A 9770-nucleotide genomic window follows, 5' to 3' on the forward strand; every position below is an offset into this window, starting at 1 on the left:
TACATTGCCAATAGCAAGCTAGCCACCCCGGATGACGGTGTGAGTATACTTACTTAAATGCATGCGAAGCTCGAAAAGGATATAAGCACAAGATGATATTCCTCTGTTATTATTTTTGAACGGCACTAGTGCAGAACCAGGCTACAGCACCGGTTCGTAAGGGCCTTTAGTGCCGGTTCTGTAACCGGCACTAAAGGGTGGGGAGTAAAGGCCCCCCCTTTAGTACCGGTTATGCACGAACCGCCGCTAAAGGGCCACCACGTGGCACGAGCCGGCGCCGGGGACGGGGAGACCTTTAGTACCGGTTGGTAACATCAACCGGTACTAAAAGGCTAGGGGGTTTTGGGTTCAGGGTTTCTTTTTTCCTTTAATTTTGTGTTTTCCATTTAATTCTTTTTCGTTTGCTGGTATTTTACGATACTACTTATTGTACACATTATGGATATATATATAAATAGAATTTCTCGTAGAACCGATCATAGCGGGTAATGGAATTCTCCTCTAGGATCTATGACCTGGTCGAGCAAAAATCCCGCTATTTCCTCTGCAATTGCTCGTACGTGATCCATTGGTAGGAGCTTCTGCCGCACCTCATTGAACTGTTAAGAAGGAGAGCAATATGCATGTATTACTTGTGTGACTAGATATCGATAATGATGTAAAAATTGTGTATAGTGTTCTGGCAAACGTACCCATATTTGTCTATCAGATGTGCTCCTTTCGGACGTCATCATGCAAATGTTCTCGCAAACGTAGTATGCACATAAATCATTCCCTGGCTCCTGCTTCATGGCCAGTACGAGAATAGAGTTCAATCAGATAATAATTAATCAAGCATCATAATTAATGTTATTAAAACTAGAATTAAAGAGATTGCATGGTAGCTAGCTAGCTAGTACTACTTAATTAATTACCGTGGGTCGATCAGATTTTCTCTAAACGGGCCTGGAACGTCTTTGATGAACTTTTGTCAAGCCCTGCCGGCCCGCCGGCAAAGAAAATGAATAAATGAGTTATTAATTAGTTGATATCAGGACATATATATATAATGATTGAAATTACCTGTTGACTATCCCCTTCACGATTGAGTACTCTTTAGGTTTTTTAAGCAGTGAGTCCAGTACTTCAACTTTTTCATCTTTAACTTTAATTAGTGGTACCTGCATGCGCACGTTTGCATGTATAAATTAAGCGGGCATGTGCATAACACTCATCAACTAACCCTAAACCCTATACACTTATTAACATCTAGCTAGTAACAAAAACAGAATTTGTAGTACAAGACAGTGTGACTCACTGGAAGTTGTAAGGAAGTAGTATATCTGCATTGGTAATGAGACGCTTCAAGAACTCTAGCATCTTATTCTCTACTTCTTGTTTATAATGTTCATATGACCATGTCTCTTCATTAATGGTATTTGGGTCAATGAACCCAATGCCATAGCGTCCAGCTTTTCTCATTTCAGACATCTTCATCTTGCATAATACCACAGAAAAGAATATATAGTGAGGATAATTACAGGTAATGATCAACGAGAGCACTACAGCTAGCTTGAGACTTAAATTACAGAAAGAAATCACTTACAGACAATAGCAACTGACGATAGATTTATCGAGTGCGTCATAATTGAATAACTTAAACAGTTCTGTATACTCAATAGACAGAACTAGCTTATTGAAGTAATCCTCTTCCTTGACTTTCACCATGAGGAACTGTAGATTGTGGGTCTTGCAAATTTTCATGTACCATTGATGCAATTTATACATTCTCGTTGGGAGGTTCTTGACCTCCTCGGGCTCGACCAAAGGTTCACCGCGGACATATTTCCATTTTATTTCCTCCTCTCTAAGAGGAGTTGTCCAACAGTCATACCGAGCATTTCAGCCTGCATTATATGCTCCTCGGTTATTACCAGATTGCCCAGCTGGGGAACGTTAATAGTTTTCCCACATATATATATATATATATATATATATATATATATATATATATATAGGGCGCTGGTACTCTTATGTGTTGTTGGCACAACAAGCGGGGGGATCGATTGCGTCGCCTGTTCTCCCAGCTGGGGAACGGTTTTCCTGCATTTTTTGCCAGCTGCTTGGCTCGAGCTCGACTCCTTCTATACTCGTGCTCGATGTGCCTTCCTGATTTGGCGCTCATAGTCTGAGTCAACAGGCTTGGGAGCTGGTGGTCTAGCCATACGAATAAAATGGTCAATCTTTTCCTCAGGCACTTTCTCCCTTGGCGGCGATGCCGGTTTCAGTCCAAAATGGGCGTCCACTTGGGCCTTCACTGTGGCTGCGTTTTGCTCCTCGGTCATGTCGTAAGGCCTCTGAGGAAGAGGAGCGAGGCTTGGACCATATTTATATTGCTTGCCTCTGCCTGTACCTCCTGTACTACCTCGACTCGTAGCGCTACGGACCATAGCTGCGGCGGCTCTCTTCCCCGATTGCTGAGGCAGCGGAGACGGCTGACATGGCTGAGTTGGAGCAGGAGGAGTGGCCTGACGCTGTGCCGGACTTGAAGCAGGAGGAGTGGCCTCAGGCGGTGTCGGACTTGAAGCAGGAGGAGTGGCCTCACCCTGTGCCAGACTTGAAGCAGGAGGAGTGGCCTGCTGATGTGCCGGACTTGGAGGAGGAGGAGTGGCCTCACATCGAGGAGGAGTCGGATGACGACGCGGTGTCGGTGGCCTTCGAAAGATGATGCAATCCTTTCTCCATAGGATGATACGATGTATGGCCTCTCCTAGTGTGTGCTCCTCGTGCTGTCCAGGAATGTCAAGCTCTAGCCCCGAATATTGGTCCACCACCTCATCAACCACGACACGAGCATAGCCAGCTGGAATCGGGTTGCAATGGAAGGTTGCTTCGGGGGGTTTGTACAAGCAACGGCGTCTGCCACCTTCATGGATATGTTCTTCATTTTGAAGTGTAGCTCACAGTTAGTGTTCTCCATGATGTCATCCACAGGGTATCTATCCAGCAGTGCGTCCACCGGGGCGGAACCAACGCGGCTTCTCGGCATGGATGGGACGGTGCTATCCAATGTTGGATCATCCGCTAGCTGCTGCCGCTGCTGAGACCCCCTTTCCTGGCTAAGTGAGTCCATCTGCTGCTGCTGCCGCTGGAATTTGAGTGCCAAGTCCGCGTGCGCTGATTCTAGGCCTTGAAGGCGTTCTGCTTCCTGCTTCCTCTGCTCCTCCTCCATCTTCCTCTTCTTCTCCTCCTCCATCTTCCTTCTTGCACTGGTCCTGTAGTCGTCGTTCCATTCTGAAAATCCCTCATACCAGGGAATAACGCCCTTGCCTCGTGTTCTTCCCGGGTATTCAGGATTTCCCACGGCGCGCGTAAGCTCGTCGTTCTCTCTGTTGAGCGTGAACACCCCCGTTCGAGCATCTTCTATTGCTTGAAGTAACTTCTCTTGGGCTCCTTTTAGACTTGCCTTCTGGGAAACCAGGCATGTCTTCGGGTCCAACGCCCCCCCATGCGCATAGAACCAAGTTCTACACCTGGGGGGGCAGCTCCTAGTAACTGGAGTGACCCCTGCATCCAGCATCTCTTCCTCAAACTTATCCCACTTAGGCATTGCCACTGCGTAGCCACCTAGCCCCAGCCTATGGAACTTCGTCTTTTTGCGGCATTGGTCTTGTTTTTTCTCGACCGTTCCTTAGCTAATTCGGATTCCTTGAATTTCATGAAAGCGGGCCAGTGTTATCTTTGCTTCTCCAGTGTTCCCTTGAATTCTGGAGTCTTCTTTTCTCCTTCGACGTAGTTGGCCCATACAGTTTTATTGTGGGTGTTGAATGCAACTGCCATCTTCCTAAGAGCAGCGTCCTTGACTTTCTGCACATCTGCATCAGTGAAATGATCTGGTAGGGTGAAATGTTCCATGAGAGATTCCCAAAGCGTTTTTTGCTCTGTCGTCGACCCAAGTAACATCTGGATGTTTCTCCTTTGGCTCTTTCCATTCTTGAATGGAGATCGGGAGTTGGCCCTTCACAAGAACTCCACACTAACGAACAAACTTGTTCGCAATGTTCTGAGGCATGAGGGGTTCGCCATTAGCTTTGATGGAATCGATGTTGTACTTTACACCCTCCTTCAACTTTTTGCCCGGGCCTCGCTTTGTCCTGCTGTGTGTAGAAGCAGATTTGCTCGATCCGGAGGGCTGAAAGAAGAAAGATCGATTCGTTAATAAATATTCAAATCAAAAAAACATGTGATGATTGATACGTCTCCGTCGTATCTATAATTTTTGATTGTTCCATGCCAATATTATACAAATTTCATATACTCTTGGTAACTTTTTATATTATTTTTGGGACTAACATATTGATCCAGTGCCCAGTGCCAGTTCCTGTTTGTTGCATGTTTTATGTTTCGCAGAAACCCCATATCAAACGGAATCCAAATGGGATAAAAATGGATGGAGAATATTTTTGGAATATTTGGAGAATTCCGGAAGAAGAATCAACGCGAGACGGTGCCCGAGGGGGGCACGAGGCAGGGGGCCCCCTGGGCGCGCCCCTGACCCTCGTGGCCCCCCCGTAAGGCGGTTGCTGCTATACTTTGGACGCAAGAAAACTAATTTTCGGAGAAAATCTGGGCGAAGGTTTCAATCCAATCAGAGTTACGGATCTCCATATATACATGAGTCGGTGAAAGGGCAGGAGACAGAACGCAGAAACAGAGAGAAACATAGAGACAGATCCAATCTTGGAGGGGCTTTCGCCCCTCCCACACCATGGAGGCCAAGGACCAGAGGGGAAACCCTTCTCCCATCTATGGAGGAGGTCAAGGAAGAAGAAGACGAAGGGGCCCCCTCTCCCCTTCTCTTCCGGTGGCGCCGGAACACTGCCGTGGCCATCATCATCACCGCAATCTTCACCAACAACTTCACCGCCATCATCACCAACTCTTCCCCCCTCTATGCAGCGGTGTAACCTCTCTCTTACCCGCTGTAATCTCTACTTAAACATGGTGCTCAACGCTATATATTATTTCCCAATGATGTATGGCTATCCTATGATGTTTGAGTAGATCCGTTTTGTCATATGGGCTATTTGATGATCAAGATTGGTTTGAGTTGCATGCTTTATTATTGGTGCTGTCCTATGGTGCTCTCCGTGTCGCGCAAGCGTGAGGGATTCCCGCTGTAGGGTTTGCAATATGTTCATGATTTGCTTATGGTGGGTGCCGTGAGTGACAGAAGCATAGACCCGAGTAAGTAGGTTGTTTGCGTATGGGATAAAGGGGACTTGATGCTTTAATGCTATGGTTGGGTTTTACCTTAATGATGTTTAGTAGTTGCGGATGCTTGCTAGAGTTCCAATCATAAGTGCATATGATCCAAGTAGAGAAACTATGTTAGCTTATGCCTCTCCCTCAAATAAAATTGCAATAATGATTACCGGTCTAGTTATCGATTGCCTAGGGACAAATAACTTTCTCGTAACAAAAAGCTCTCTACTAAAACTAATTTAGTTGTGTCTTTATCTAAACATCCCCTAGTTTTTATTTACGCTCTCTTTATTATCTTGCAAACCTATCCAAAAACACCTACAAAGCACTTCTAGTTTCATACTTGTTTCAGGTAAAGCGAACGTTAAGCATGCGTAGAGTTGTATCGGTGGTCGATAGAACTTGAGGGAATATTTGTTCTACCTTTAGCTCCTCGTTGGGTTCGACACTCTTACTTATGGAAAGAGGCTACAATTGATCCCCTATACTTGTGGGTTATCAAGACCTTTTTCTGGCGCCGTTGCCGGGGAGTCATAGCGTGGGGTGAATATTCTCGTGTGTGCTTGTTTGCTTTATCACTAAGTAATTTTTATTTGTTGTTCTTTGTTTTTTATATCTTTAGTTATGGGTAGGAAACGCAAAATACCAAAAAAATTAGTTGTACCTACTGAACCAATGGTTGAAGAACCACTCAAAATCTATCACACTCCTGAAGCTTATTAGTTGGATCGTATTCGATCCCTATGTGCTCGCGCTGAAACCCCAACTAGCTTAGTTGAGGGCAAATCTTTAGATGAGCATGCTTGTTATGTGCGACACCGCATATCTAAAAAAGGGAAACTTTTACTGGATCAAATTCATCGTTTGCAATGCTATGCTTGGAATTTATGTGAAATATATGATGTTACTTGTTGTTCTGAAAACCCTAAGAAACACCTTCCCTACCAATGTGAGTTTATTGATAATGGAATCGTATCTTCGTACGCTAAGGGTGTTTATAATTACTATGATGTTCAACAAATTGAAGAATTTGTTGCTTTTAAGGGTGCTTATGAAATTGCTTCTTTCATTGAAACGTATGATGCTACTCTTTACAAATCTGAAAATTTTGCCATACTTAAATATTGCTATGATAATTATGCTTCTAATGCCTATGTTGAACCATATATTGAGGACTACTCCGCTGTCCAAGAAGAGACTAATATTTTGCAGGAGTCTATGGAAGAAGAAATTGATGAAACTGTGGGCTCATTGGATGAAAAAGATGAGGAGGAGAGCAAAGTACAAAAGGAGGAAGAGCGGATTAGCTACCCGTGCCCACCTTCTAATGAGAGTAACTCTTCAACTCATACATTGTTTAATTTCCCTTCGTGCTTACCGAAGGATGATTGCTATGATGATTGTTATGATCCCGTTGATTCTTTTGAAATATCCCTTTTTGATGATGCTTGCTATGCTTGTGGCCAAGATGCCAATATGAATTATGCTTATGGAGATGAACTTGCTATAGTTCCTTATGTTAAACATCAAATTGTTGCTATTGCACCCACACATGATAGTCCTATTATCTTTTTGAATTCTCCAAACTACACTATATCGGAGAAGTTTGCACTTATTAAGGATTATATTGATGGGTTGCCTTTTACCGTTGCACGTGATGATTTTGATGAATATTATATGCATGTGCTTGCTGCTCCTACTTGCAATTATTATGAGAGAGGAACTATATCTCCACCTCTCTATGTTTCCAACACGATAAAATTGCAAGAAACTGTTTATACTATGAATTGGCCTTTACTATGTGTGCATGAATTGTTCTTTTATGACATGCCGATGCACAGGAAGAGAGTTCACTACAAAAAAATACACTTCCGTGATGATACGTGTTTATCACAGTAGGTAGCGTTTTCTGTCATGCATGTACATCCATGACAAATTTATGACAGAATCAAGATAGTCATACCTGTGCTGTCGTAGAAGTGTTCCATGACATTGCCAAAATTATCATCACGGTAATGTCCACTTCCATGACGATAAATTGGGCGTCACAGAAGTGCTTTCGTCAAGGGTGACCGACACGTGGCATCCACCGTAACGGAACGCCGTTAAGCTATCGGGTCGGATTTTGGATCCGATAACCCGTTAACAGCCACGACCAATGCCGATTTTCCACGTGTAAAATTCTCATTGGCTGACGGATCCACGCGTCAGCTCCGCGTTGGCACAGGTGTCACTCATCCAACGGTCGAGATGGGCCTATGATATGTTGACACGTGCACCGGCCCAAAAGTGACCCACAAAGTTTAAATGGGCCGACCCAACCGAAGGCCCATAAGATTTAGCAGACCATAATGGGCCGGCCCAGCTAAAGGCCCACAAAATTTAGCGGACCATAATGGGCCGGCCCAGCTAAAGGCCCACACGATTTTGCAGACCATAATGGGCCAGCCCAGCTAAAGTCCCACAAGATTTTGCGGACCACAATGGGCCGGCCCAGCTAAAGGCCCACAAGATTCTGCAGACCATAATGGGCCGGCCCAGCTAAAGGCCCAACATTCTCTGTCAAATCGGCCCGCCAACGACCTGTCCTAAACTTGTCATCAACGCGGCCCATGGTCACTTCTAGCCCATTAACAGTCCGCTAAGTAATTGGGCCGAATTACGGCCCGATGTGTTTCCGGCCTGCTAAAGGTCCGGCTTCATTTGGGCCCATTTACAGGCCATCAAAACTTTCGGCCCATAAACGACCGTGAAGGATTTGGGTCATATTCGGCCATGTCTGACATTCAGCCTGTTAGAGGCCCACTATAGCTTTGGGCCACTTTCGCCCTGTTGTCATTTTCGGCCTGTTAACGCCGGACGTAAACCATGGGCCATATGTGGCCCAACGTCATATCGGGCCCATTAACGGCCCATATAAAAATGACGATAATCTAGCCCGACTGAAGTTCCGGCCTGTTAAAGGCCCGTGTATTAGGTTGGCGCATTTACGGCCCGTCTGAATTTCGGCCTGTCAAAGATCCGCATCGTAAATGGGCCACCATTTCGGCCTGCTAAGTCCAGTGGGTTATTTGGCACAATCAGGGCCCAATCTCACTTTTGGTCTATTAAAGGCCCATGTTTTTTATGGGCTCGAGATATTTACACCTGTAAACGGCCTATTTTTACTGAGGGCCCAAATTATGTTTAGGCCTGTTAAAGGCCCACTATGGGCACAGGCCTACCAGAAAAATATGAAAGCTTATGCTGATTTAGGCCCAGATATTTTTAGTAGGCTACATGCCAATTTCGGCCCGTAATCGTTTTTAGCTCAATTGGAATGGGCCCGACGAATGTTGGCATGTTGGGCTCCTACGAAGCTTTCTGCCGAATACATTACTAAGATAAACCTACACTATACAAAAATAGCGTCGTAATTACTGCAGTCTGAGGCAGCATCATAAATGTTGTATCACAACAAAATAAATTCCAACCATACAACAAAAGGCCTGTTGGCATAAAGTTTACAGTCCTTCCAGATAAAAGCACCATCAGATGTATAGAAGCACAGATCATTTGACCTGAGTGCTAATGTTTCAGGCTGTAGAATCTGATGGAGCAGCACGATCTCCACCTTTTTTCCGCCATTGCTCTTGAACAACGAAGCGAATGTCTGATAGTCTGGTTTCAAAACCATTCATATCTTCACGACATTTCTCAACCACTATTCTTGTTTCCGAAACAACGTCCATTAGGGATTGGACTTATGTCTGGAGCACAGATATATCATTCTGTCTAGCAGGAAGATTTTGTTCAGTAGGCGATTTGGACGAGTTTACCTTGACAACCAACCCAGAATTACGCAGGAAGTTGCTTTTTGCACTGTTAGTGGAGAGATACTGACGCACTGCAGCAAGAGCTGACATTGTGCCTGTAGTAGCCTCGTCACCTTCAGGTGGTTGTGGCTGTTCAATCATTTGTTCCATAGCTTCCTGAAAGTTTGAACTTGTAGATTAGTGTACCAGATAAGTTACTAATGAGACAAAAACAAACAAAGTAGGTTAAACGTTTATACATAACTTATTTTGGTGAACTACTGTAATACATTATCATGTATTGTAGTGCCAACTACATAATAAAATCACTTTCGGAACATATGTCCATGTAGCATGCCTACTGTATTGTCTATTTCCTCACATTCGTTGACATCTAAGGATAAAGAGACATGGTTTAAAGTAGGATGAACATAGTATGACATCATTCAAATCATGGGCAAACAGATATAAAACAAACATGCTATTTTATCATTGTGTGCGCACATGAACATAACAACTAGATTACAGATCAAGACCAAAAGAATATCCTTCATCTCTTTCAAACCATGTAAGGTGAAATGATACGTTAAGACAACTGTGAATAAAAGTGAACAGAGTAACTGACATTGGCTGCAAACCAAGTAGTTAAATGAACACATAACAGTACTAATCAGTTCAAGGCAGGAGGAGTAAGGACTTACAACAGCGGCTTGAACTGGTGTGCTCATGCCC

Source organism: Aegilops tauschii, chromosome 5 (assembly GCF_002575655.3).
Source record: "Aegilops tauschii subsp. strangulata cultivar AL8/78 chromosome 5, Aet v6.0, whole genome shotgun sequence".
NCBI lineage: Eukaryota > Viridiplantae > Streptophyta > Magnoliopsida > Poales > Poaceae > Aegilops > Aegilops tauschii.